The sequence below is a fragment of the Lycium barbarum genome, chromosome 11 (assembly GCF_019175385.1).
Source record: "Lycium barbarum isolate Lr01 chromosome 11, ASM1917538v2, whole genome shotgun sequence".
Classification (NCBI taxonomy): Eukaryota; Viridiplantae; Streptophyta; class Magnoliopsida; order Solanales; family Solanaceae; genus Lycium; species Lycium barbarum.
The window spans coordinates 42,474,687-42,481,716 of NC_083347.1; the positions used below are offsets into that span (position 1 = coordinate 42,474,687).

General features: G+C 40.8%; 1 non-coding gene across 1 annotated transcript; it reads left to right on the forward strand.

Moving 5' to 3' along the window:
* The first annotated feature begins 5,734 nt into the window (after positions 1–5,734).
* LOC132620660 (small nucleolar RNA R71) lies at positions 5,735–5,840 on the forward strand. The gene has a single exon (XR_009575096.1). It is a non-coding gene; the product is annotated as a small nucleolar RNA R71 (small nucleolar RNA).
* The last annotated feature ends 1,190 nt before the right edge of the window (positions 5,841–7,030 follow it).

Below are 7,030 nucleotides of genomic sequence, written 5' to 3' on the forward strand. Positions count from 1 at the left end.
CTCATTCCCATTTAGAAAAATCATGAACCATGGAAATTTTCACTAAGAACCCTAGGTAAATCAACACCTAACAATAAATTACACCTACGAGAGCAAAATCAAGGACTGAAGCATCAACATACCTATGTATTGATGATATTGAGAAGTATCCTTGAGGAAAAAATTGTGAAAAACAAATAAAAACTAGTGAATCTTGAACAGAGGGTTTTCGGGTATTAGGAAAACTGAGAATGGCTTTTGATAGATTTTGGTGGCAACTTAGATGTATTTATGGAGATTTAAGGGTGGATTGGTAGTGGGTTAATTGCTATATGTTCATGGGTGGTGATGGAAAGGAGTGGGAGAAGTGGGGAGGAGAAAAGGCGGGCAGTTGAAAGGTTTTTAAACCCTCTGTTCGTGACTTTTTTTTTACAAGTTATACAGGCCGTATAAAATTATACCGTCCGTGTAACTTCAACTTTTTCTCCTAACCCATGTTTGAGCACATTTAATTACACGATCAGTTATACGGCCCGTATAAATTTATACGGTCCGTGAAAATGTTCATGTATAAAGGATGTCTTCAAACAGTGTTCTGTCTGATTTTCTTACCTTCTACGACTGGATTATACGGCCCGTATAATGTTATATGGACCGTATAAGTCCAGTTTCCTCCAGTCTTTAGTGACTTTTTTGCACTTTTCATCCTACACCAAAAAAAAAACGTTGCCCTATCCTCAACCTATCTAAGTTACAAAAATTTCAAAAGCAACAAAAACTACACATGGGTTGCCTCCCAAGAAGCGCTTGATTTTACGTCGCAGCATTATGGTGTTACTAATTTACTCCTGGTCAGGATTCTCTAGGTCAGTATTCGTTCCAAGGCGCTTCAATCGGTATCGGTCAATAATTCTATCTCCATCAACCATTCCATGATAGTGCTTCATCCTCTGCCCGTTCACCTTAAATATCCCAGTTCCATCTCTGGACTTCAGTTCAATCGCCCCATGGGGTGAAACACTTACCACCTCAAACTGACCGGACCATCTTGATTTTAGCTTGCCCGGTAGCAGTTTCAGCCGAGAGTTACACAGCAAGACAGGATCACCTTTGTAGAATTCTCGCTTCAAGATTTTCTTATCATGATATTGCTTCATCCACTCTTCATAAAGTGCTGCACTTTCATATGCCTGGTACCGGAATTCATCCATCTCATTGAGTTAAAACAACCTGAGTTTCGTCGCCTCTTCCCAATCCATGTTCAATTTCTTCAAGGCCCACATAGCCTTATGTTCAAGTTCAACTAGCAGGTGACAAGCTTTGCCAAAAACTAGCTTGAAGGGCGAAGTCCCAATAGAAGTCTTAAAAGCAGTCCAGTAAGACCATAGAGCATCATCAAGCTGGCGGGCCCAATCAGTTCTGTTTACATTCACCGTTTTAGCTAGAATACTCTTGATCTCCTGATTGGAGACTTCAACTTACCCACATTTCTAAGGGTGATAAGGCGTTTCCACCCTATGTTTGATGCCATACTTATCCATCAATCCCCCGAAGGCTCTATTGCAAAAGTGGGAACCACCATCACTGATTATAGCCCTCGAAGTACCAAATCGAGTAAATATGTTTTTCTTTAGGAACCTCATGGCACTCTTGGCCTCATTGTTAGGTAAAGCCACTTCTACCCATTTCGACACATATTCCACAACAACCAAGATATACTTCATGATTTTCAGAGCTCACAAAGGGTCCCATGAAATCAATCCCCCAGAGATCGAACACCTCCACTTCCATCACAAAGTTCATAGGCATCTCTTGCCTTCTGCCTATACTCCTTTGCCTCTGACACTGATCACAAAACCGTACCAATAGATTTGCATCATGAAAGATAGTTGGCCAGCAGTAACCGCATTCAAGAACTTTAGCAGCAGTCCGGTTACCATTATGATGACCCCCAACTGGAGAGTCATGGCATGCCTTCAGAATCGCCATCACTTCACTTTAGGGAACACAATGCCAAATGATGTTATTAGTGCTTGGTCTGAATAAGTATGGCTCGTCCCAATAGTATTGACAAGAATCCCACAAGAACTTCTTCTTTTGGTATGCCTTGATCTCCTCTGGAATCATGCCTGCCACCAAATAGTTGGCAATGTCTGCATACCATGGTGCCACTTCCATTGACACAGCCAACACCCTCTCATCTGGAAATGCATCATTGATATCTAGCTCATCCGAAGGTCACCCGGCTTTTTCAAGCCTAGAGAGATGGTCAGCAACCTAATTCTCAGTTCCCTTGCAGTCTTTCACCTCGAAATCAAACTCTTGCAACAATAGCATCCATCAGATCAATCGAGGTTTAGCTTCCTTCTTCGCCATCAGGTATCTCAATGTGGCATGATTAGTGTATACCATGATTTTAGACCCCAACAGATAGGCCCGAAACTTTTCAAAAGCAAAACTATCGCAAATAGCCCTTGCTCCGTTACTGTGTAATTCATCTGAGTAGCATTCAATGTTCTTCTTGCATAATAGATCGGATGCATGATTTTATTATGTGTCTGTCCAAGCACAGCACCGATAGCAAAGCCACTTGCATCACACATCAATTCGAACGGTAGAGACCAATCAGGAGAAATAATAATAATAGGGGTTGTGGTCAACCGCTCCTTCAATTCATCGAATGCCTTTCGGCACTTCTCGTTACATTCGAACCTAGCCTCTTTTTCAAGACGCTTACACATCGGGTTAGCGATTTTTGAGAAATCCTTGATGAAACGCCTATAGAAAGCAGTGTGTCCTAAAAAGCTCCGAACACCCTTAACTGAGATAGGCGGAGGAAGCTTCGAAATCACATCAATCTTTCCTTGATCGACCTCAATCCCCTTTTTTTGAGATTTTATGCCCAAGGACGATCCCTTTCTTCACCATGAAGTAGCACTTCTCCCAATTCAGCACCAGATTAGTCTCCTCGCAGCTTTTAAGCACTTGACCCAGATGGTCAAGACAGTCATCAAAAGAATCATCAACAACTGAGAAGTCATCCATAGAGACCTCTAGAAAGTCTTCCACCATATTAGAAAATATCGACATCATACATCGCTGAAAGGTATCCGGTGCATTGCAAAGACAGAAAAGCATCCTGCTGAAAGAGAATGTCCCATAAAGACAAGTAAAAGTTGTCTTGTCTTGATCCTCAAGGGCGATGTTGATCTGATTGTAGCTCGAATACCCATTAAGGAAGCAATAATAAGATCACCCCGCCAGCCGATCAAGCATTTGATCAACAAAAGGCATAGGGAAGTGATCCTTGCACGTGGCAGTATTAAGCTTGCGATAGTCCATGCAAACTCTCCATCCTATTATAGTCATTGTCGGAATCAGCTCATTCTTTGCATTGGGCACCACTGTTATTCCGCCCTTTTTTGGAACACATTGGACTGGGCTCACCCATTTATTATCAGCAATCTGGTATACTACTCCAGCATCTAACCACTTGATGATTTCCTTATTGACGACTTCTTGCATGTTCCACACTCGGCTTGTTATCCTCCTCTAACTGGATTTTATGCTCACAGATCCCACAAGGAATCCCCCGAATATCTGCTATGGTCCAACCAATAGTACTCTTATATGCACGCAATACCTCTACTAGCCTCTCGATCTGCTCCTCAATCGGTAATGCTGAAACAATCACTAGTAATGTATTATTTCGACCAAGGAACTCGTATTTCAAATGTGATGGGAGCTGCTTCAGCTCAAGTTTCGGTGGTTCAATGATCAAAGTCTTTGCTGGAGGAGTTGTTCTATTTTCCTGATCAAGATTTAGCTTCTTTGGGTGGTAGGAATATGAACCCAACCCAACAAGCCAATTAATCGTCTCCACATAACCCTCCATGTCTTTAGCATCAAAGTTTACAAGAATACCAGCCAGAGCTTCTCCCAAACTTTTTTCTTCCATTTTGAACTCCACCACATCATCAACAACATCAAAAGAATCAATCACCAAAATGCTCTCAAAAGAACTTGGCAACTTCATCCCTTTACTTGCCTGAAAAATAACTTTTTCATCATTGACTCAGAATTTGATTTCATTCTTCTCTGAGTCCATCAGAGCTCTTCCCGTAGCAAGGAAAGGTCTCCCCAGAATAATGGGAATGTCCCAATCAACAACACCGTCAAGAATCACAAAATCAGCGGGCAACATAAATTTACCAACTCACACAAGGACATCATCAACCATGCCAACAGGCTTCTTAATAGATCTATCAGCCATTTGTAACCTCATAGTAGTCGGCCTTGGCATCCCCAAACCTGATTGCTTGTAGATAGCAAGTGGTATCAAATTTATACTCGCCCGTTTATCACACAGAGCACGAGAAAAATCATGGTACCCAATAGAACAAGGAATGGTGAACGCCCCAGGATCTCCTTTTTTCTGGACAGTAGTTGTTGAAATGATGGAACTCACAATGTGAGTCAAACTCACAGTTTCATGTTGCAGCGTCTTCTTCTTGGTCAACAGGTCCTTCAAGTACTTGGCAAAACTGGGCATCTCCTTGACAGCATCGAGTAATGGAAAGTTCAGAGATAACTGCTTCAGCTGATCATAATATTTTGCGAACTTAGTATCTTCCTTCTTCTTTACCAACCTTTAAGAAAAGGGAGGTTTAGATTTGAAAAGCTGAGTCAACGGGCGGAGAGACCCTTTCACATTTTGCTTGCTCTTGTCATCAGCTTCCTTCGAACTTTCTGGAATATCAACAACTTTCTCGTCAACAATAATTTGTGCCTCAGACTGCACCTCTTCCTCTTAACCAATTTGCTCGAGATCAACAACCTTCTTTTCAGCACCTTGGAGTACTTTACCACTCCGAGTATTGATGGAAAACACACAGTCTATACCGCTTCCCCCATTCTTCGGGTTTAGAATAGTGTCACTAGGAAGTCCTCCCTTTTTAGGAGGGTGCTGCTCTCTAGAAAAATCACGCATCTGTGATTCGAGCTTCTGAATAGCTACTGTATGGGATCTCATTGTCTATATTAGCCAAGATAACATCCTTTCAGATTTGGTTTGATTTGCCAGAACCTTCTCAAGCATTACCTCGACCCTCGAACTACCTTGCTCTATTGACTGCCCTTTCGGTGGAATGTAAGGATTGGAACACTTGTTCCCAAAATTGTTGTTGTTGTTGTATCTCCCTTGGTTCGCACCACCATAAATATTATTGTAGTTCCCTAGGTTGTTGTTGTTGTAGGTACCTTGGCCTTGTTAAGGTCTCCATTGATTCTGATTCTGGTAACACCCTTGATAATTCTGCCTTTAATAACCCCCTTGAGAGTTGTTCACATAGTTAGAATCTTCAACCTGCATAAGGGATCCCTCGTGATATAGACCCTCTTGGACTTGGTACATCCCCTTCGGCATACCTTACTCATCTGCGCAAACATTTATCTTCTTGATCTAGTCTCATCAAACTTCTTGGTTAGCAAGGAAATATTTGTTGCAAGTTAAGCCAATGTTTGTTGAGTATCTTGATTCTTCTTCACCATATTCTAGATCATGACACTACCATAGAGCACAATATCGGCATTGTTCGAGTGCCAAACCTGATTGTGCGTAGTCAGCCTGTTAAGTATGTTGGTCACTCGAGTGTAAAATTTATCCATAAAATAACAATCAGCTGTGTTGTTTGCAATTGATTGTGTCACAGGATCTAGCCCTCGGTAGAACTTCTCTATTAATATGTGATTCGTAAAACCATGACTTGGAAACTTCTGCAAATAGTCTTTAAATCTCTCCCAAGCTTCATATAATTGTTCCCGTGGTCGCTGCTTGAATTCATAGATTTTGTCACGAATCTCAGCCTTCTTGCTAGGAGGATACCACTTCTTGCGAAAGACTGCTACCATCTCTGCCCATGTATTAATAGAATTCCGGGACGGCTTCTCGAACCATGCTCTTGCATCTCCAGCTAAGGAATATTTGAAAAGCCTAAGCCGAATAGCCTCCTGTGGAACGTTGTTTTGGATGTGATGAGCATAGCATCCTGTGGAACGTTGTTGTGGATATGATGAGCACATACATCCATAAAGTTCTGCAAATGACGTTGAGGGTCATTCTCGGTAGAATTCTGAAAGTAACCCTCAAACTTCAACAACTGATAGAGAGAGGAGTCAATTTTTATGCTGGTAGCCCCAACTCGAGGATGAATAATAGCAGATGCATAGTCCTCCTCAGCAACAAGATCAGCGAAAATATTCTCTTCATCTGTGTCATTCGCGTGATCATTCAATTGACAACCTTGGTTACCAGTTGCTCCACGTTGGTTTCGCTGATTCTGATTCATGTTCACCTAGTTTACAAGGAATAACAGACAAGGTGTGATGGAATAAGCAAAAGACTTCAATCAAAGCAGACACTTTTTGGTAATTTCAAAACCGTATTCCCCGGCAACGGCGCAAAAATTTGATACGCTCAAATTACACCTTTTATTAGCGTAAAGTGGACGATGTCAAATATAGTAACCCAACAAGGTTGGGGTCGAATCCCATAGGGAATATGATGTGAAAAGGTTACTAAAATCGTAGAATGCTTAATTTAGATCTAATGTCTTAATCCAATGATTTTTGTAAATGTTGGTTGTTTATGACTAATTTCTAACTAATTGCATTGGATTGTAATTTATGGTAAAAGAAACAAAGGTTGTGTCCCCGTCAGATAAAGTGTATGATCATGGGTATTGATCTTGATATACTTCTAATGAATCATTGTATGAATGCACTTAGCCTCTATATGAATCTAGACTATTTCCCAATAAGAAAAGATTGTTTCTTTTTGTGCTTTTCCCAATGATAACAAAGTATGCATAAAGAATGATTAATTATGCCAAGTAAATTCTTCTTATTCGTAAGTGAATTTATTAAAAATAGGTTAAAGCTTTGAGTTCTTGTTATTTATTCTTACCAAAACCTAATTATTTTCCCAAACAAATCAAGGTTTATGGCTTTAATCAATGTTTGCAACCATTAATTATAAATGAAGAATGAAGAA